Here is a 24,842-nt window from a genome sequence, read left to right as displayed (position 1 = left end):
TCACATTGCTTGCTTTCCAGTAATTTCAATCTATCAGCTATTATTAATCTTTTCGGTTAGCTTAAATAGCTTCTCTGTTGCTTCTTTTAATCTGATGGTATGTGGCATCTTCGATATTTGCAGGGTAAAACAGGTCTTTGTGTTTCATATTGGAGTCAATACAATACCAAGACGAAAGTTAAATGCCCAATTTTTACAACTTGATACAATTTGTAATTTTGGCTGCAGATTGCACTTTGACCTGAGCTTGTATTATTTAAACAGAGATGTACTCTTGACAACTTCGGAGGCCATTTATTATATAAAACACGTGAAATTGCATTGTACATGCGGATCATTCTGCGTCTTTAGTATCACCTTTTTCGACAACAATTACAGAATATTCTGGTTTATCTTTCACTAGTTTCAGTCATTAGACGACGGCCATGCTGGAGCACCACCATGAAAGAGTGTAGCTGAACGAATCAAACCCAGAACCTAATTTGTTTTTAAGCCTGGAACTTATGCTATCGGTCTCTCATTTGCCGAACTATATCACGCGCCTGTAAAAACACAGAAATACCAGTTGTGAAACAATTGTAGGAGACAAGCACACACACACAGACACACACAGACACACACAGACACACACACACACACACACCACACACACACACACACACACAAACATACACACACATACACACACACATGACGAGCGTCTTTCAGCTTCCGCCTACTAAGTCGATCCCCAGTGCTTGGCTTGGTCCAAGGCTATAGTAGGAAACACTTGCCGAAGGCAGTACGCAGTGGGATTGATTCGGGAAACATGCGGTTGGAAAGCAAACACCTTTTATCATACATGTGCGTATGCATTCTGAAAAAGAGAGAGGAACGGAAATTACAGCGTTCCCAGCACGAGGACGCTCCTGGTAATTAAAATGCTGAAGAAATATCGGCATTTGCTTCTATTAAGGAAGAACGTTAAATATTTCACTCTAACCAAACATAAAGGAAATACGTTGTTATGTGCACATAAACATATGCACATACTGTATATATTCACATATACCCAAGGACAAAACGGTCAGAATCACACACACACAGATTCATAATTATGATCGACCAAATTGCACAACATACCCAAAACTCCGAGAAGGTTCAGAATTCTTTATCAAAGAGAGACAAAAGTTCAAAATCAAATCTGACTTTACTTGAGCTTCAGAAAACCGAATTTATGTTATTTGATGCTCGGGCTGCCACCAAAACTACATAGGGTCCACGGGATTATCGTTCAGACGCAGATGCACTCTGCACCGACAGCAGATCGCATTCCCAGAATACAGAAGAATACCCTTAGGTGAACATATTGAGAAATGCGCAAGGCAATTGCTACCACAATTTGTATTCTTTCCATTTAATCAATGTGCCATTGGAACAACAACACAAATTAGATTAAATAAGGAAGCCTTCTTCATTCAAAAATATAAGCCAAAACTTAACCATTTCTAGCATTTTTAAATGAGGAATTTTACCTCATTGAAAAAAATATAAAGCAACTCCATCCGTATAGACAACGAACCATGTCTTGTACAATGTGGTAAAATGATGGTACATAGTCTGGAATGTAGGCGGGGAGGGGTGGTACATCCAGTCCGGTAAGTTCTTGAAATTTACGTTTGGTCACATTAGTAATGTGCGCTGGGGCATTGTCATGCCTTAGGCGTGCGCATCTTCGACTGGCTAATCCCGGTTAACCTGTTTTCAAAGCATCGTATACTCGCTGCAGTTCTTGAGTAGAAAGGTTAGCGTTTACAGCATTAACATCTGAAACAAGCTCAAAGTGAAAGGCCACATCGAAAAATTCCACTAAACACACATGACAATTTGTTCAAATTATCACTTTTTGAAAACATGTTAAGAAGCCTGGACGGAACAAAATCACTGACTTTCCTCATCGGGAATGCGAAAATATATCCAGTTTTCATTCCGAATTACAATTCAACAACAAAACGGGAATTTTGACGATTCACCAGCAGTTGTTTGTCAATATTCACACTTCGTTAAACTTGGACATCGGTCAGTTCATGACAGCGTCTGTTCCCAATGTCGAGCTCATGAAGGTGTCGATTGATGATGATTTGTGAAGGACCAAGGACAATATACGAGTGCGTGTGCTTGACTGTTGTTTAAGCATTTCAACGAAAGCCACGTCTTCCACAACCAAGGTCTAGGTTGTTTCCGAGGCTGGTGCTACTATCATTTAAACGTCTGTACTAGTTTTCTGGCAGAATTTTCTTCACAGTTCCTAGGCCCTCCACTTCATTACTTTCTTTGGCTGATGCTATTGCGCTCAGTGCTTTACTTTTCACAAGTAGTGTCAAATCATTCTAATTCCAATATTTCCACTACCCATTATCAAATCAGTAAATTAAAGGATAAAACAATTAAAGATTATGTACTATATATGAAAATAAGGAACAACACATTGAACACTGGGTGGACATGTGTTAAATTAATGATATAACATGGAGATACAGGTTACCCACCTCTCCAACAAATCGTCAGTGAAAATACGAAAACAAACTTAACCTGGTAAAATTCTTTCTAGGCACGGAAATTGATGTTTCTCAGTTTAGCGTAAACATTTTATATATAAAAATGTATATGTTGCTAGTGTGCAGGTAAGTTTTTATTTGTATATTCTGTGGGAATGTGTAATTTCCTAGATTTGTGATTAAAAATGGTTTAATACTTTGGTTTTACTACGAAAAATTATGCTGCATGGCAAAATAAGCTTTAATGCATATTAAGCTATGCAATTTTGTGAAGAATCTCTTGGTTTCGTGAACTTATGTATGTAAGTGTTTTTGATGTAACTACGAAGCAACTATCACGTGAGCGTATATGATTAAATGATTTTACAGAGGGAAGAACGCGTAGGAATTGTAAACCTGTACCAGAGAGATAAATAAGAATCAAATCAAATTTTACCAACCTAAGCATTGATAGAGTGAATTAGAGATTCAAAATCTGCGCGAAATTGGTTTGATCATGATTAAAATGATATTTATTTGGGGTTTGCATGATTAAGAGACACGTACTAAATAGGAATAAATGTAAAAATATCCGTATTTTAAAATCTGAATTCGTGTAAAAATTAACGGTTCTAGTGTAGTATTAAGCATCTCAGAACATCTCTGTTTGAAGTGACAGGGGGGAATTATATAAGTGTGCGTATGTGTGTGTGTGTGTGTACGTGTGTGTGCACACACACGCATACGTACACACTCGCAGTGAAGGAAATATAAGAAAAGCAAGTGTCGTAGCTAAATAATGATATACACAGGGGCAAACCTGTCTACAATCAGCTTTACAATATTTACAATCGCATGATTGGGGGCAAGTGTAAAACACCCACACCGGCGCACCGGCGCATACTGACATAGAAACCTGTGAATAAGGCTATATGTGTGTATACATATAAACGCATATATATACACACAGGCATAGATATGCTTGTACATATACATATATACATGCACACATTTATTTATGTACGTGTATGTTTGTAAGTATAAGCATACACCCACACACATATGTATATATATATATATATATATATGTATGCATATATATATATATATACATATATATATATACATATAAACGTATATATACATATACACACATTTATATTTTATGTCTATATACATGTTATATGCATATATATATATACACATATATATATATATATAATTATTTATATATACATATATATATATACGTATATATATATATATACATATGTATATATATATATCCACACATGTGTAGGAAGTATAAATATGCATATATGTGTGTATATAAATGCACACACGCGAATTTTCTCACGCATATACAACCACTCACCCGATCACACACATACGCACCCACACCCACACATATATAGAAGAGGGGGAACGTGAGGGAAGAAGAGAGGGATAAAACGATGATTATGTTTCTCGCGTAGTCACGTGACGTGGATGGATAGGAGCGCATTCAACAGCATCTCTCTTTGAACAGCTCTAATTGGTGATAAACGCAAACGATGGCTGATATGAACCTCTACAGAAAATCATTGGCCTAAATTCACAATCCGCAACGGCAACAAACAACGAACGTATAGGAACAAGTATGACTGTATGAACACTGGATTACTCACTACGTTATGTGCATCTTGATGGCAATTTAATTTCGTTTCAACGTTAAATGAAACTGTTTAAGCAATGTAATATAATTGATAAAGGTGGAGTGAAGCAGTCTCTTTGGTCTTTCTAACATAATAAACATTTAGTGTTTGCCTAAATTAGATTTTATTTTGCTGCTTGTGATAACTGTGTACGATTCCCTCGCTTACATGGATTTTGCATCTTTGTTGAATTGATTGAATGTCGAGATACCTGTTAAATGTTCCGATGTTACCCAATTTATTTTCTAAACAATTGTACACCAAACAGCGTAAAGGCCGGTATATTTATTCTGTCATTCTCCCATCTCAACGTTAGCAAGTAATGTCTAAGCTATGTGGATGATTAGACTGAAATATATCCGGAATTCACCACCCATCTCGAATTTTTGCACACAATAGCTGAAGTAATATTAGTCTTTCACAACAATTATTGATTTTTCCATAGCACAAAATTATTTCTAGTTAGCCTTTTAATAATTTCTCCATTAAATATGGAAATACTAACTTAAAAAACCATTACTGATGCAGAGAAATGTCGTTGTATTATATATCCTTTCAGAATATCGTGGATATTTGCATATATTAGATCGTATCAAAGTAGGCCCTTCAAATTTTCTTTTTTCTCAGACAAAAGTTTAAATATTTTGTAAAGTGTTTTAACAAAAATACTACTAACACTTATATTTTTGGAAGACAGAACCAAAGTTTTCGTGTAAATTTGATTGTAGCAATCACCAGGAATCCGGCTGAAAAATCTATTTTTGATTATATTATACATTGTTTAACCACGTCTGTGCTTTTTACTTTAAATAACCATCATGCAGTGTTATTTTTGATACTGCAACAGTTGCCTGTTCGTAGTAATAATACCAGGTCACTATATTTTAAATAAGTAAAGAAAATATTCGATAAAATTCAGGAAATGTTACATAAGTACAGCGTAGTAATCTTTACTGGAATAGATATCGCAATATTTTGGTGTAAAAGCTTGAAGTTTCTACGTTTATTTTTATCAAATAGCTGAAACAATGATTTACGCAATATTTAACCAATTTTCAAATTAAAAAAAGAAGGAACGAACGCTGATATGCACGTATATACATCATGTATGCTTAGCCAGCCCTTAAACGTTTCATGTATAGGTTTTAGGAAGTATAATATCATTATACACTGCTCAATGTACTAACATTGTTTACGATGATCTAATCAAATTTGTATGCGAATGAACATGGAAGATATTTCAAAGCTGAATCAAATTGAATGTCAACACCACACATTGGGAAAGGAGCGATGATTCGTATCTTGTCTGTCTATATCTTCACCTTCTCGCGGACATAAATATTTATCTATTCATATGTATCTATAAGTGTATATATTTATATTTAGCACCTTCACCTTGGCCGACCAGTCCGTCAGGTGTCCATTTGACACCGCTGGTCACAGCACGCTGTCCACTCCTCTCTGGATCGCGCCTTTCTCATCCACGTGATCCCAATCGTCCTCCTGAAATCGTAACTCCACCGTCGTGGAGGCCTTCCGAGTGGTCGTTTCCAGTCGCGCGGTTACCACTCGACAACTGCGCGGGTCCACCGATTATCGGTGAGCCGGGCGATGTGTCCAGCCCATCTAAACTTGCTGCGTGTATACTCTGCGATCACATCCCTCACGCCGGACTTCTTTCTGATGATCTCGCTACTGATCTGCTCTCTCAACGAGATACCAAGCATTGTAAATAAAATTGAACGCGCATACACAAATTGTGTGTGTCGCTGCATTTTATGTGAAAAAGAATACATATTCACCATGTGTCTCTTCTTTATATGAATTACTGGTGCTACTATTTCCTATTCTAATGTATGTGGGGACATCTCATCACATTCTCTTTAAACGCTTTAGCATATAGTCATAGTCGATGATATAGCTTACAGAAGGTCATGGTAAGTCCCAAGAACGACGAGACATCGTTCCCTGTCGTGAAATGTCTCGCCTAGCTAGGACTTACTTCCAGATTTACTTCACACCAGAAAATTGTGCATTTATTCTCTTACGCCTAAAACTCAACGGACCCACGAACTAATATCACTCTGTGTGTGAATTCAATTATATATATATATATATATATAATATATATATATATATATATATTATATATATATATATAGTGATGCATATATGCCATTTGAATATGGCTAACCCATAAGGGTGGATGCTACTGTAGTTTGTAGCCCCAGGAAGATATCTCCTCCAGCTGGCCATAGACACACTATCTGTGTCCTGTCAGTATTTGTGAAGGGGAGTCATCCTCCCCGTCTTCAACACATGATACACACGTACCCGAGTTTCAAGGTGTTTACCTTTCATCAGCATGTGACAATCATGGTCGTCGATGAGAAGTCAGATCCCTTCACAAATACATATACTTTTTCCAGTGTCGATTTGACACTGATATTGAAAAAGTGAAATCAAACAATGATAAATCTCAGAGCGAGTTATAAACAGTATAACAGTATAATTCAAATGGCAAATATGCAACACGATGTGTTATCGCCACTGTTTATAACTCGCTCTGAGATTTATCATTGTTATATATATGTATATATATATATATATATATATATATATATATTCGAAACACGCAATGAATTGAAACAGAAGCAGCTGAAGAAGGGTAATGTTCCCTCTGTTGTTTGTCTTGTACTCTTCTTTCGTTGTAGAAAAAAGGCCGTTTCCTTGTTTTGTCTTTATGTTTTCGTTTCTCGTTTTTGTGGTGTACCCATATATGCATGTATATATATATACATATAGATGTAGGTATGTACATATATGTATGTATGTATGCATATGTTTTATTTATTAAATTGTTATATATATATATATATATATATATATATATATATATATATATATCGGCGTGATGTGCTTAGGGCTTAAGCATATCAACCACGTGGTTTTGCAATCAGTCTGTGATTTGAAGCGTTGTTGTTGCTTCTTATGCCGAAACATTTCTATGGATCTTTTTCTATGGATCTCAAACTTTGTTATCCCATTTGTCGTTGATATTTCATAGGAAACATTGCACACATGTTCTTTAGATTTTAATATGCCTGCCAACTTTTATCAGTTCAGATATTTGTTCATAATATCTTTTCAACTTCTAAATCTGTTCCTACCACTTCAAACTAGAACGATTGTAAAACTATTTAAATTCGTTCTGCTACTAGAAAGAAAGGTTCTGCTTATTTATGAATAGTGCCTGGGAAACAACAGAATGGCCACTGGGGAAGGTTCCGTGTTGAAATTACAATATCAGTTTTCGTAATATAGAAAATTTAAGAGAATAAATGTCTGTGTAGAAAAGATAGAGAATGAAACAAAATTATAAGACAACTGCAAAATAATGTTTGGACAGGAAATTAGAACGGTAGAAATTCGTTCAATTTTAGTTGTCGAATGCATGAGAAACGGGTAAAGTGTTAATAACAAAGGAAAGAGCTGTAGGAAATCTAAAGACATGAAGACAAAGAAAAAGAAGTGAGGCCTTCTGCATCGATGTCGTTTTGCTAGAAGTAACGACGTTTGGCAGATTACAAGGAATGATTAAAAGATTTGGCAACATCGCATAACGGAAAATTGTAGATTGTGATTAATTGAAAATTAGGCGAAGCAAAACTAGCGAAAATAATGACAGCAGAGATAAAACATTCCGCAAGAAATAAGAAGATCACAAACACACACACACCCAAAACGCACATACACACATATAATCATGCACTTTCAGACACACATACATACGCTCACATGTACTTGCATGTTTATGTTGGGATTCATCTCTCTTTTTATCTTTCCTCTCTTCACTCTCTCCCTGTCTTTATATATATACACAAATATGAATACTTATTTGCGTGTGTGGTTGTGTGTGCATTTATATATATATATATATATATGTGTGTGTGTGTGTGTGTGTGTGTATGTGTGTGTGTGTCCATACAAACACGCATGCACATATAGACTTCATATTTGTGCATGCGCGTGCGCACGTCTATCTCTTAAATTAGATGAAGTGAAAGAAAGTGATTCAAAGGCCATGAGTTACATTGTCTTAATTAGATCTCTGAAATAATGGGTTCAAATCTCGCAAAGAGAAAATCGTTTTCATTCCAGATATGATGTCATGAATGTAATAATGAAGTGAGGGCATTCATGAAATCCAATCTCTCCTTCTCGAAATTTTTTCAACTATCATTCATGCTAGAAATTAACCTCAACAAAAGGGCGAAAATAGTTTTTCTAGATAGGAGTTATGATCCCCATATATTCTTGTTTGATCACACCGGTAGCGCCGCAGCTCAAACAGTTGCGCTCGTGTGTTCGTCCCACTCGTGTATAACGCGCACTGCTGTTTTGGTGGTAAACCTTGGTACAAAGCACCCTTTCATAGATATGCTTTACCTCAGTGTGACTCTGCACCGTCTTAGTTTTTCTCAGTTAAAATCAAATCTAAAATAGTGAAACTTAAACACGACTAAATACGGGACTTGTATTCTTGCCTCCAACTTCAGTTACAAATTATTGTTTTGTTTGCTTTCCATTGCTACCTATCACAGGATGCTTTCGATTATTTTATCGTTTCAAGTTTCATAATCGATCTGCTTCGGACGAGACTTTTTTTGAATGTTAATAGAATTTCGAATTAATCAACTCACTATTGGTCGAAAGACACAGTTAACCCTATGTTTATAAAATGTACAAATATCTTTGTAATTTTGATAATCGTGAAACAGCTTAAATCATACAATAAACAACAGCGAAAAACTCCTCAGATTAAATCAGTTGTTTTCGTTGCATGAAAACACGAAAAATATGTTTAAAATCTCACACTTTGTGTCAAAAATTTGCAAACAATTAGGAATATATCACAAGTGTGACATATTACTATTATTATACTTGTTTCACTCAGTTACTTCGCTACACTGGGAATTGTAACAAAATGTCCGCTGTCTGTAACCAGTAGACTAGGATATCACTTCTCCTTCAGGTTTCGAGAACTCTCCGAAAACTTTATCCATTTCTAAGCAACAATGATTTTTGTAGATAGCGTAGCTTTACGTTGAAGCTTATCTATTCCAATGTAGTTTGTAACTTTAGTACATAAAAAACTCAAGGCTCCAACAACTACAGCATTCACCTTCTTCAATGTCTTATTTCCGATTTCAAAACAGCATATCTGACCTACTTCTCTCCTTTTTGCAGTACTCTGTCATCTCCACTGTATGCAATACCTATTTCTTTATTACCCACAAGGGGCTAAACATAGAGGGGACAAACAAGGACAGACATAGGTATTAAGTCGATTACATCGACCCCAGTGCGGAACTGGTACTTAATTTATCGACCCCGGAAGGATGAAAGGCAAAGTCGACCTCGGCGGAATTTGAACTCACAACGTAACGGCAGACGAAACACCGCTAAGCATTTCGCCCGTCGTGCTAACGTTTCTGCCAGCTTGCCGCCTTAAATGTATGCAATACCGATGATTAGACAAGTTTGTTTTTCACGTTTTGATTCAAAACCAATGCACGCTGGTGTCGAGTGTTAGATTCCTGGTCATAATCGATCATTCATCGCCCAATGCTTTTAACGTGGCTCCATAAACTGCTCTTCTCGGATTTATCCATATCTCGTTTTTGGTGAAACTAACCACACAGCTCCAAATCAGTCATTCCCGGAACTTTATCGGTCTTCGTTAGTTTTTTTCTCGGTCAGTTTCCTGCATCCATTCACAATATGCCGTACAGAATCACCTAAAATCTCAATACCTGCACTAGTCACATACTGTATATTGTCAATCTTGCATTTGGTGTAATTTCTTCAACTGATTGTTCCTGTGCAATACTGTTGTTGTCGTTATTATTGTTATTATTGTTATTCTCGAAATTCTTGCTCACTGCTCCCAGGTTTCCGACAATTATTGGTGCTACTATCACCTTTTTCATCGACCACAACTGCTTAACTTCCCAAGCTAACCTGTCATATCTCTCCACTTTTCTGTCTTCCTTATCGCATACATTGTTGTCAGCTAGATCTATGATCCAGCATAGTTTGTTTCCTTTCTCAATTAAGACTATGGCTGGCTTCCTATTCTCTATCTCATGGTCGCATTGAATCATAAAATCCCACAAGATGTTTGCATTATTATTTTCGATGATGCCCTCGGGTTTATGGTCGTACCAATTTTTTTGCTGTCAAATATCATCATCATCATCATCATCATCATCATCATCATTATTATTATTGCTGTTGCTGTTGTTGTTGTTGTTATTGTTGTTGTTGTTATTATTATTTGTAGTAGTATGAAGCTGGGGAAACGTCAGGCACGTTTGTACGTTGGATAAAATGCTTAACCGGGAGGATCGTCACAATGAACAATCTTGTAAGCATGCACCTAGAGGCTAAGGAAGGGTTTGTGTGTAGAGGTTCTTACCCTGGTGGGTAGGAGGTTCGTGGTTTTGTGCGATTTCAGCCCTTGAAGACTCCCACCTACAGTAGAATTTTTTGTTTCAAATTTTTTCTCTGGATAATTTTTTTTACCTATTTCCACGCCTCCATGCAACCGATATCATATCATACTGCATCCAAATATTTGTGCACGCTCCTTCAACTGCAAATAAACGCCAGTCATTAATAAAGAAATCATTATCATCATTATGATGACATTATAATCTAATTTAATTGGTAGCCGTGTTTTCTTGACGTTTAGTGAACGAAAGCCACTTCAAATTTGCAGGATCTTAAGATTCTTGCTGAATTCACGGAGGCCCACTCCTGCAGGTCGACATTGCGTTTCTCGGGCAAGAATACCCTGCAGACTTTTAGTTAGCATTTTGTTTGCTGTGGCAAGTGTAGTTAATATCACATGAATAATGGTTGATATTCATCAATCATCTTCATAACTACTACTACTACTACTACTACTACTAATAATAATAATAATACTAATACTACTACTACTACTACTACTAATACTTCTACTTCTTCTACTACTACTACTATTACTACTACTACTACTACTACTACTACTACAACTACTACTACTACTACTACTACTACTACTACTACTAATAATAATAATTATCTTCCTCCTCAGCATCATTATCATTATTATTATTCAGTAGTATATGTTTTATAGCGTGCTTTTACTTCACTACCGAGCGCAGCTCTGTGTGCCATGGGTATGTGCTGTGATTTGTTGTGATGCTCTGATGGTTACTGTATGGAAAGTGGTCTACGTAGGACGTGTGCAGTGCCTAGTAGTGCAATTTTCTGTATGCTATATGTGTTTGTAAGTCCTGGTGTTTTTGTTATGTATTTGTCTGAATATTTTGTTATCATGCCTAATGCACCTATTATGATAGGAATTGTTTCTGTTTTTAGATTCCACATTCTGGTTACCTCTATTTCGAGGTCTTTGTATTTTGAAAGTTTCTCCATTTTTTCAGAGACATGTTGTCATCTGCTGGTATTGATACATCAATTAGAATACATTTTTTTGTTCATGATCTCTGACAACTATATCTGGTCTGTTGGCCTTAATTTCTCTATCTGTGTGTATTAGCATATCCCAGTGTATGGTTGCTTTCTCGTTTTCTGTGACCTTTTCTGGTGTGTGCCTATACCATCTTTTTTCTGTTGTTATTTCATAATGTTGGCATAGCCTCCAGTGTGTATAGGTCCCAAATCTGTCGTGTCAGTGAATATATTCCTTAGCCAGGACAGAGCAGCCAGAGATAATATTATTTATTGTTTCTTGTCCATCTCCACATATTCTGCAGTTACTTGCGATATTTCTTTTCTTTACATTAATATTATTATTATTATTATTATTATTATTATTATTATTATTATTATTATTATTATTATTATTATTATTATTATTATTATTGAGTGAGAGAGCAGTGCATGCCATCAAAGTGACACTGGGGTAAAAGAAAAGAAAGCCCAATATACCCATCATGACTACCCATCTGATAAAGGTACACCAGGCACATGCATCACAACCATATGTGCGCGACATGGTGATCTCATATCAAGATAAACAGCACATGACCTTGCAGGTGGGGCCCAGTTAGAATTTTCTTCAGGTTGAGTAGCCCATCCCGCTCAAAAGGTCCCTGAATAAGGGTTGTTTAAGGATGTTGAAAGAACCACCCATGTTTCCAGAGGTGAATTATTCAAACCCCAAAGAATCCCTCTCAACACATGGCTATGATGCTCCCCCACTACTTCTGCTCGTGATCAGAGATGCACATATCGTCAGCCACTAAGGGACATGCTCAACTGGTTAAGGTCAAACAACTGACAAGCAAATCTGTGGTATTGAGCAGAATATTTGCTGTAGACCATCTTTTATACCAAGACAAAACAATGTACATGATAACACTTCCAATCAGTTATGATCAGAAGCTATGAGAGCCACTTATTATTATTATTATTATTTTTTTTTTTTTTCCTTCTTTCAAATTTTCTTCCATTTCTTGCCGAGTGTCTTCCCGACTCCTAGGGCAAAGAAACTCATAGTGTATATTGGTAGGCCATTAAACCAAACTCAGTAGTTCGTTAATTTTTTTATTTGTTTTTTTTATTTTTTAAAGTTAAATTAAAATACATGAGGAGCAACAGTTCTCACATCGACAATGCTCTTCTCAATACGTGTGATGTACCAGTTAAGACAATCTTTTGCACTTCTTGCAGGGATGGTAAGCCAGGGATCATTCTCATATAATTTTCGGTTCCCTTCTTGATCATTCCTAGTGCTCCTACGATCACTGGTATTGTAACCGCCTTGAGATGCCACATTTTCTCAATTTCAATGAGTAGGTCTTTATATTTTCTGAGCTTGTCAAACTCTTTCGCTGAGATATTATGATCACAGGGGATGCTCCTGTCGATCAATAAGCAAACTTTATTGTTTTGGTCTTTCACAACAATATCTGGTTTATTGGCCTTGATGGTTCGGTCTGTATGTACTGGAAAGTCCCACAGAATGGTTACATTTTCTCCTTCAGTTACAGCCTCAGGGTGGTGATTATACCACTTGTCGGCAGTTTTGATATTGTAATGCCGACTTATTAGCCAGTGGAGATATTGGCCAACTCTGTCATTATTATTATTATTATTATTATTATTATTATTATTATTATTATTATTATGATTATTTTTGTTATTATTGTCATTATTATTATTGCGTGAGAGCGCAGTGCATGCAATGAATGTGACACTGGGGTACCAATATATGAAGTCCAATATATTCGCCATGACCACCCGTCTGATAAGTGTACAATAGTCACCGACATAACCATATGTACGCGACATGGTGATCTTATATCAAGTTGAACAGCGCATGAAACTGCAGGTGGAGCCCAGTTAGAATTTTCTTCAGGTCGATTAGTCCATCCCGCTTAAGAAGTCCCTAAATAAATTTTGTTTTCAGGCTGGTGAATAAAACAGCAATATTTCCCGTGGTAAATTACTCAAACCCCAAAGAATTCCTCTCAACACACGGCTATGATGCTCTCGCACTACTGAGGCTCATGATCAGAGATGCACATATCGCCAGCAACTAAGGGGCATGGTCAACTGGTTAAGGTCAAACACCTGACAAGCAAAGCTGTGGTATTGAGCAGAATAGTATTTGCTGTAGCCCATCCTTTATACCAAGACAAAGCATGATAACATTTGCAATCAGTTAAGACTAGAAGCCACGAGAGCCACTACCTGGTACTGCATCAAGTCGTTTTATTATTATTATTATTGTTATTTTATTATTATTATTATTATTATAGACGTCGCACAGTATAGATTATCGTGAGGTTGTTGATTGAAGATATTGTGTTTACCGGGTGTTTGTACAGTTTGTCAAGTCACAAGAAGGAGCTCAGTCAGACTGTACTTTACTCAATATGCGTTCTGTTACAATTAAATACCGACTGTTGTAATACATCTAGATTGAAGAGCATTTACAAAGTTTTTCAGATGAAATTTCTGTTTGGATGGTATTGAACCCAATGTTCCAATGAGACTAGGGATGACCTTTACGTATGACTCTCGTAGCTGCCACCTCTTAGCTATCTCAATTCTCGTGTCTCCATATTCATCGACCTTTTCCCTTTCTTTCTTTCTTGATGATTCGTTGATCTCCTGGCACTTCCAGGTCAATTATTTAGCACCCATGTTTGTCTCTCCTAAAGGTTACTATATCCGGCCTTTTGTGCTCTAACACCTTGCCAGACTGGAAGTCAAAGTCCCAGGGGATTTTTGCCTTATTATTATTACAAAAACATAGTCTTATCTACTGGAGCCTCTCTGCAGTCCAAACGTGTACTTGTAGAAGTCTACGTGATGAAATAATACAAGTTAAAAATAATCACTAACAGACAAATAATATTGATTTTTTTGCCCTCACTGTATAATTATCTCTAGTTAAATTTTCGATTATTTTTGTATTAAACTTGGTAAACATTGGCTGAACTTCTCCCAAATATTATTGAAGTACACCAACCTACTAAAATACTGTAACATTAATCAAAATCTTCGGTTTCAGTGTTTTGTCAAGATTTTATAAAACCATTTCATTTTCTGGGTGTCGTGGGACATTCAGAGATATTTTACAAAATTGAAAAGGAGAAAACCAACATCCTTCAATGAAGGCGCTAATGTCGTAAAAACTGAAAACATTTAGTAATATAGAATTACATACACAATGTTAGAATATAATTTGTCAGTCCTCAGCCGAATGTATTCATAAGAAGATTGCCCCGAAAATATTTAAAAGTATTCATCCCAAAAGAGAAACATTCGGAACTAGACTGCGCAAACACGTTCATACATTTCGTAGTATAACAGAAGCTCAGATGTTAGATTCAGCTACTGTGTATATACAGAAAGACTCCAGGAGATTAGACTATGTTTTACAATAATAATTGTAGCAATAATAATAATAATAATAATAATAATAATAATAATAATAATAATAATAATAAATAATAATAATAATAATAATAATAAATGCCCTGATGCAGTACCAGGCAGTGGCTCTCATGGCTTCTGATCTTAACTGATTGGAGGTGTTATCATGTACATTGATTTGTCTTGGTATAAAAGATGGGCTACAGCAAATATTCTGCTCAATACCACAGATTTGCTTGTCAGTTGTTTGACCTTAACCAGTTGAGCATGTCCCTTAGTGGCTGACGATATGTGCATCTCTGATCACGAGCAGAAGTAGTGGGGGAGCATCATAGCCATGTGTTGAGAGGGATTCTTTGGGGTTTGAATAATTCACCTTTGGAAACATGGGTGGTTCTTTCAACATCCTTAAACAACCCTTATTCAGGGACCCTTTGAGCGGGATGGGCTACTCAACCTGAAGAAAATTCTAACTGGGCCCCACCTGCAAGGTCATGTGCTGTTTATCTTGATATGAGATCACCATGTCGCGCACATATGATTGTGATGCATGTGCCTGGTGTACCCTTATCAGACGGGTAGTCATGATGGGTATATTGGGCTTCGTATATTTTACCCCAATGTCACTTTGATGGCATGAACTGCTCTCTCACTCAATAATAATAATAATAATAATAATAATAATAATAATAATAATAATAATAATAATAATAATAACAACAACAACAATAATAATAATATCGAAAAATACCAATCGGAATGAGAACCCAGGTTCGAAATTTCCCCAAGACACCTGATGAAGGCTGGAGGGTATATCAGCTGGAACGTTGTGTTAACAACAAACAAGATGCGGACAAATATCCGTCAAATGTAAATAATGTAAATAATATAAATAATAACATACCCTGATGCAATACCAAGCAATGGCTCTCTTGGCTTCTGAACTAAACTGATTGGAAGTTTTATCATGCACATTGTTTTGTCTTGGTATAAAAGATGAGCTACAACAAATATTCTGCTCAATACCACAGATTTGCTTGTCATTTGTTTGACCTTGACCAGTTGAGCATCTCTCTTAGTAACTGATGATATGTGCATCTCTGATCACATGTAGAAGTAGTGGGGAAGCATCATAGCCATGTGTCGTTAAGGATTCTTTAGGGTTTGAGTAAGTCAAGAGAAGAGCAACCCGGAGTCCATGAAAGAGGAAACGCGTCTTATACATTGCGGTTGCCTATCCACGCCATCTTTAAGATCGTTTCACGTTTTTGAGGTAAGTGCACACCGCCTTGTCTACCAATATCCTTCTGCCATTGGGGGCTATTGACAAATCACGATGCGTAACGAAACAAGAGAAGACTGATTGGTAAGTTGTGAGAATCGTATTCAATTACAGGAGAACAACATTCACTCGTAAGAGTTGCCATTGTTAGGGGTCGATCCGGCTGAATCGGTGGCACATCGAGCAGAATGGTGGCATTTTGTCTCCATTTACGTCCTAATTTCAAGTCGACTTTGCCCTTCATCCTTTCGAGATCGCTAATATAAACAGTGGTATTGCACTGGTCGATGTGATCGACTTTGCCCTTTCTCCTAGAATTGCTGGCCTTGTGCCAAAATCTGAAACCAATAATTACCATTGCAACTGTCTTTTTTGGGGAAGCTTTGGCACATCGCAGGAAGTAGTTTCAGGTATACAAAACGATGAGTTGGTCGTGCTGGAACTCTTCTGATTAAATTTCACCTTTAGGTTGAACATAACAACAACAACATAACAAGAAGAATGATACAAAACAAATTTAGTGACGTGGAAATTGATTTTACAGTATTTTACACTGTGTGAAATCAACTACTAATGTTGAATTGTTACTTAATAAACGAGAGAATAATTCTCATACACGTGACAGTACACACACACACGCACACATAGAGCCACTCATGGTTGTAGGAAAATAGTACAATGTTACGTAAACAAAGCATCTAATCTGTTATTTTTTTCCACTCAACAACCCATGATTCTATCATGAGAAAACTGTTTATAAACATTTTCTTCTAATTACTGACAGCGATTGCAAGAGAAATCGATGACTTATAAAACATAAAATTAATCATAACAAAATTCATCATCATCATCATCATCATCATCATCATCATCATCATCTCATCATCATCATCATCATTATAATCATCATCATCATCATTATCATCATCATCATCATCATCATTATTATCATCATCATCATTATCATCATCATCATCATCATCATCATCATCAACATCATGAACATCACTCATCGACATGAATACGAAAGACTCCTACACCTATACAAGCAGCATCAATATTCAAATCATCAGAATCATTCTCTCCATCCTCCTCCCCTTCTCCTCTTTCTCATCATCAACATCATCAGTAATGATAATAATGTTCGCTTGCATTGGACAGGTTTATTTAGTAGAACAGTAAAAAGAAGACACGAACAGAAATGGTCTTTGAAAGAATTGGATGAAGAAGAGGAAGCAGGATGGAGGCAGAAGATTCAACTGGGAAATAATCAGTGGAAAAGATTTTTAAAAAGAAGGCAGTTTCTATTAGAAGTGGTTTTCCCCAAGATATCTTTTTTACAGATACTAACGAAGCATTTACACAACATGCAAGATAAGCAAGAGGACCACGCTCTTACACGATATATATTCATATATTTATATAAAAAATATAGGAGTGGCTGTGTGGTAAGTAGCTTGCTTACCAACCACATGGTTCCGGGTTCAGTCCCTCTACGAGGCACCTTGGGCAAGTGTCTTCTACTATAGCCTCGGGCCGACCAAAGCCTTGTGAGTTGATTTGGTAGATGGAAACTCAAAGAAGCCCGCCGATATATGTATGTATATATATATATATATATATATATATATATATGTGTGTGTGTGTGTGTGTGTGTGTGTATCCCCAAATCGCTTGACAACTGATGCTGGTGTGTTTACGTCCCCGTAACTTAGCGGTTCGGCAAAAGAGACCGATAGAATAAGTAGTAGGCTTCCAAAGAGTAAGTCCTGGGGTCGATTTGCTCGACTAAAGGCGGTGCTGCAGCTTGGCCACAGTCAAATGACTGAAATAATTAAAAGAAAAAAAATATAAACTTACACGATATATATAAAACTTCAGTGACTTACAAAAATCTTCGCAGTTGTTTAACGTAGCCTTCCTTAGGAAATAAAAGAAAAACTGAAATATATTAAACTTCCGAGCAAAAGATACAGCAGTAGATTCATCTGTCCTTTCTTATCTATTATGGTTTAATGTTTTCAGAGACAGTAATGCGGTCAAGCTGGAGCACCACTCCGAAGGATTTAGTCTGGAGTATTTGTTATAGGGACAAATGCACTGAATGCTGATTTCTATGGATGAGATATTTTTGAATTGCCAACACCAAAACAAATTTATTCTTCGTAAATTTGTTTTAGCGACATATTGAATGAATCGGAATTGTATTGTTGCAAAATTTTTTGAAAATCTAAGATTGTTTACGCGATTTTTCGTCTCCCATAATTAATCCCTGAATATTTACATTTCTGCTATAAACTGAACTCGTTTGTATTTTTAAAAATCGTTTGTATTTAAGTGTTGCTAAAACGCATTTCGCTGGAGACTGATTGCTGACTCCGCTTTTTCTGCTATAACGAAAAGCAGCTTGACTTTCCTTATTAAACCTCATGGAACTTGTCTCATTATTTATTTAACATCAGTCGTTTTCTCTGTACTCTCGATATATATATATTTATATACATATGTCTTTCAATACCATTTTATTCTGCTTTGTTGTGTTCTGCTTATATATTATTGATATTTGCCGTCTCTTTCTTCCAGTTATCCTACAATCACTTTAATACATCAACTGCTTACTTTATCCTCCTAATCTGTGTCTCCATTCAGTCTGTTGTTTACAAACCAGATAATTATCAAATTCTTATTCACCTTCATACAACCATCTCATAAACAATCTTTCGCCATTACGTTATTATATCGAATACTTCCTGGTCTATTGTTTCTCTAATTTCCGCTACTCTGTTAACATTCAACTCTCTTTTTCTCTTTCCACTTTTAATTATTTCAGTCAGTGGACAACGGTCGTGTCGGGGCCCCTACATTGTAGGTCTTAGTCGGGCAAATCGAAACCAGTCTTCATTTTTAGAAGGGTGCTAGGACAATTCCTCGTCGGTTAATTTGTCCCCGGTCAATTTGTCCCCGTTCAATTTGTCGTTAATCAATTCATCCCCAGGACAATTAGTTGCTGGCCAATTCGTCCCAAAGCACTTTTGAATATGATTTTCGAGGAATGTTTAAAACAACAACTTTCCTTTTCTTTCCTTTTATGTATTTTTCTTCACTCTGTTGACGCTCCATGTTTCAGATCGGATGTGTTACAAAATATGACAAATATTATTCGCGGAAATTTCTTTGGCAACACTGTAGGACATTGGAAGCAAAAACGGCTGTTAGATAGGATAGTGTTATGTATTAAAAAATAATCGATGGTGGTGAATTGTTGTTGATCAAGATTTCTCCATTTTCTACTTAATTTAAGTATGATTCCTGATAAACATTTTTATCCATCAATTCATTGTTGGGCACTCATTCGAATTGCTCGTCCATATTTACATCTGACTGTGTGTATGTATGTATATTACTATGTATGCATTATGTACACACGTACGTTTATATATACATATATATATATATATAATTAATCAATATAGGATAGCAAAAATTCAGCAGAAATTATTTTGCTACCAGCGGTCTAGTGAGAAAAAAGGAAATAGTCAGAGATTATTTATAAATTCAACAGCAAATTAAGGAGTACGATGATTTTGAAAATTTTAGGTTAGATATTGCCGAAGCGGTAGTGGTGCTGCCTCGTGTAAATATCTCTCCCTCCTGGCTTACTTTACTGATGAATCTGTTGGCCTATGGAAGATTAGCTTGATTTAATTTAATCAGGCTGATTTACCATTAAAAAACGATGAAACAATGCATTGTATAAAGTGAAGCAGAGTAAATGTTTTTTAATTTTCTCCTCATTTACGGAATTACTACTATTTTGCGGTTGAAGCCTTGGCTGTTATTTCTAGTGGGTTGAACGGCCTATTATGGCCGTTCCTTAATTTGCTGTTGAATTTATAAATAGTCTCTGACTATTTCCTTTCTTCTCACTAGACCGCTGGTAGCAAAATAATTTCTGCGGAATTTTTTTGCTACCCTATATTGATTAATTATGAATTTTCTGTTTAATTCCGAATTGGAATCGGCAGCTTATATTTGCTGCCGATAAATTGGCGCGAGTACGATGATTTAAAAAATTTTAGGTTACATATTGCCGAAGCGGTAGTGGTGCTGCCTCGTGTAAATATCTCTCCCTCCTGGCTTACTTTACTGATGAATCTGTTGGCCTACGGAAGATTAGCTTGATTTAATTTAATCAGGTTGATTTACCATTAAAAAACGATGAAACAATGCATTGTATAAAGTGAAACAGGGTAAATGTTTTTTAATTTTCTCCTCATTTACGGAATTACTACTATTTTGCGGGTGAAGTCTTGGCTGTTATTTCTAGTGGGTTGAACGGCCTATTATGGCCGTTCCTTAATTTGCTGTTGAATTTATAAATAGTCTCTGACTATTTCCTTTTTTCTCACTAGACCGCTGGTAGCAAAATAATTTCTTCTGAATTTTTTGCTACCCAATATTGATTAATTATGAATTTTCTGTTTAATTCCGAAATGGAATCGGCAGCTTATATTTACTGCCGATAAATTGGCGCGAGTACGATGATTTTAAAAATTTTAGGTTAGATATTGCTGAAGCGGTAGTGGTGCTGCCTCGTGTAAATATCTCTCCCTCCTGGCTTACTTTACTGATGAATCTGTTGGCCTATGGAAGATTAGCTTAATTTAATTTAATCAGGCTGATTTACCATTAAAAAACGATGAAACAATGCATTGTATAAAGTGAAACAGGGTAAATGTTTCTTAATTTTCTCCTGATTTACGGAATTACTACTATTTTGCGGTTGAAGCCTTGGCTGTTATTTCTAGTGGGTCGAACGGCCTATTATGGCCGTTCCTTAATTTGCTGCTATATATATATATATATATATATATATATATATATATATATATATATATATATATATATATGCAAGAGAGAGATAACATTTGCTGTAGCTGTGAGACTAGTTGTTGGTGGAAGTAGTCACATTTCTAAACTTGTCAAAGAATGGATTTTCTGAATGTCAAACATTGGCAAGTTATGGCTAACATGGATCACATGGAATTAAGTTGCTCAAATACGAACAATTAAGCAACGATTAGATTTAATCTCTACACACAGCGCAGCGGAATTTTTTAGAAGGTTTTTTGCATTCATTTCATATTGAGGTTTATCTTATCACGTCACAATTTAAGCAAACCTCTGACACTGTAGCCTCGGATTGTGACTTGTGTTATGTGTACCATCTGGACACATGGAAAAAAAGGTATGTGCTGTTTCGTTTTCTAGATTCTTTCCATACTTCAAATATCCATTTGCATAATTCTCCAATTTATCATGATGACTCTGACGTAAAATTTGGCATATGTAAGACGTGTCAACGAATTAACCAACTATTTTCATGTCAATTTAACCTATAATATCTATACGATATCCCTTTACGTAAGGGTAACATTTGAAAAGTAGAGACGAAGTAAATATTTTAAGAGCATAGCGTGAGATATATTGTTGTGAATACCAAAAACAAAAATCAGCATTCCTATCAACACAATATCATTAAAGATAGCGAATAAATGCATAGGAAGAAAACTAAAGCTTCCCTCAGGATAATACAGGTGTCAAACACTTAGACCTGCAACCAGAACAAAAAAATATCATTACTATTCACATCATAGATTCTTGTTCGGTATCCCTGTGAAAGTTGATTATAAGAAGTGTAGTGAGAAAATTCAACACGGCATGTACCCGATAATCATTGACATGTGCTACAGTTGAGCGTTAAATTATTTTAAAATAAATAAATAAATAACATATAAAAAAATAAATAAACATATACAAGGAATGCAGAATCGTCTTTTTTAATATAAAGAAAATATAACAATATGGAAGAGAATAAGAATTGTTATTATAATTAAAGTCATTATTATTATTGATATTCTTAATAATAATGACAATAAAAATAATAATAATAATAACAACGCAACAATACTACTAATAATAATAGTAGCATTAGTAGTAGTAGTAGTAATAATAATAATAATAAATAATAATAATAATAATAATAATAATAATATAATAATAATAATGATAATAATAATAATAATAATTATTATTATTATTATTATTATTATTATTATTATTATTATATTATTATTATTATTATTATTATATTGATCAGAGAAATAATGCTCGTAATTTTGAAAATAATGATAAGCAAGTGTTAATGATAATAATTAGAGTAATGATAATACTAATGTTAATAGTAGTACTATTAACTGCAAAGAAATAAAGTTATTTTTCTTGCACTGGGACCACGTAATGTACTTTGCGTTACGGAAATAATTATGTAGCTGTAAACTACAGATTTAGTAACAAACCTGATTTTTTAAATCCCATACATAATAAAGCTGCCGTTATTATTATTATTATTATTATTATTATTATTATTATTATTATTATTATTATTATTATTATTATTATACAACAAACAAAACTAAAATTACAGTATAAAGTAATATATTTATTGTTATGATAGTGACGTTGGTATTAACTCTATAAAACCAGATTTATATCAATAAATTACAAATAAAATGAGACAATAATAATAAAAGTGGTTATAATAGTAGAGATATTAACGGTAGTTATTACTAATAGAACTATTCGTATTGTTATTACTGTTCTTATAATTATGTTAATTAAAATAATATATTCTAAGACATTTTGAATCAAGCTGTGTTCTGTAATGTCAGCGCGAAATTAATTTTCAGGCAAAAAAAAAAAAAATGGCTGAAACATGTCTTGAAGAAATCCTTCAGTTAAAGCAACTTTCTTAATTGATCAGCGTTTCTTTTATGCCTTCTTTATGTGATTTTAAATTCATTTTCTTTCATTGTTGTAATTTTTGGATGCAAAATATTTTCTCTCCCCAACTCACTCTATCTTTATCTCTGCCTTTGTCATCGTCTTTCCCTTTCCTCGTTATCAAAACACCTTCGACCGCACGCTCCATCTCATCTTCCTAGTCAAGTTCAGTTATTACTAAGATGAGGAGAAACAGCTGAGGCAATTCTGTTCCTTAATCTTTTATTATGTGAGAATATTCCATTTTATATATTTTTTTCTCTTTGTCGATATCTTCTTAGGTTTTGTAATTTTGAACTCTATGAAAGAAACACACAAAAAAGGCAATATCCCCCTTTTTCTTGCAAATATTCTGTAATTTTCCCCTTCATTTCAAAGTTACACAATGCGCAATGGCAGAGAAATTCTTCGTTTGACACGAATGCAATGGTTGAGGTTAATAACGGTATCTTGTTGCGTCATAAGTTCCTTTCAAAAACCGACATACAAAATACATTCATACAGTGATGGATGAAAACCACACATCTCGCACCCTCTCTCTCTCATATATATATATATAATATATACAACCATACACATATACACAAATACACACACATTCGTATGTGTGTATATACATATACATACACATATACATATCAGAAACAAGTGCGTGTATGTTTGTTAAGATGTATATATATACATGTAACTCAATTTATCTGTCTATCCTATAGAGTGTGCTTGTCTGTGTATTATAGACACACACATATATATTTTTTATAAATGTATATATGTATGCATATACGTATATGTGTATATATACACATATACATATACATACATATGTACATATACATATGTACATATATATATATATATATATATATATTATATATATATATATATATATATATATTGCTGTATTTCGGGATGGTCAATTTTAAAAACATTTTTTGCCAAATAGACAAACGCGCTATATATTTGTTCTTCACTCGTTTATGACTGTACTTATTTTTCATTTTATTTTAACGCTCATCCATTGTCCGGGAATATTTCGTCAATACATGTTTCAAGACACGATTTCACAGCTGGAATCTTGGAACACAAATTGATAAACGTTGGTACACATATATATACACGTTTATCAATATATATTTTTCTCTCCTTGTTTCTCTCCTTGTTTTTTCCTGTGTCCCTTTCTGTAGAAGAGCGTTGGCTCGAAACGTAAAATACTTTTTCTATTCCTGAGCGTTATATTAATACATCTGTTTGTTTCGTACACCATCGGGCTTCGTCTTATGTTTTTTTCTAAACTCTCCCACTATGTGACCGTGTGTGTACCGTTGGCGATTTCCCCCCCCGTCTTCCCTTCTCTGGATCTTTCCTTTTCCTATGTTTCTGACGAAGAGCTCCGCTCGAAACGTTAAACCCTCATTCTTCCTTTCCTTCCTGAGCGTCCAATAACACTATTTTTGTTCCACGTCCTCGAGTTGTTTTCTCGTTGTGTCTTCATGTTTGGATTAACTATATATATATATTATATATATATATATATATATATATATA

The 24,842-nt window shown here is 35.1% G+C and overlaps 1 long non-coding RNA gene across 1 annotated transcript; it reads right to left on the bottom strand.

Annotated features, from left to right (window-relative positions):
• Nucleotides 1–1,393: 1,393 nt before the first annotated feature.
• Nucleotides 1,394–9,283, bottom strand: LOC118763760. Its single transcript, XR_004999513.1, has 3 exons — nt 9,268–9,283; nt 7,596–7,597; nt 1,394–1,538 (listed from the first exon to the last, which is right to left on the bottom strand). It is a non-coding gene; the product is annotated as an uncharacterized LOC118763760 (long non-coding RNA).
• Between the last annotated feature and the right edge of the window lie 15,559 nt (nt 9,284–24,842).

This window comes from Octopus sinensis, linkage group LG6 (genome assembly GCF_006345805.1).
Source record: "Octopus sinensis linkage group LG6, ASM634580v1, whole genome shotgun sequence".
Taxonomy (NCBI): domain Eukaryota; kingdom Metazoa; phylum Mollusca; class Cephalopoda; order Octopoda; family Octopodidae; genus Octopus; species Octopus sinensis.
This window is presented reverse-complemented; position numbering and strand designations above follow the sequence as displayed.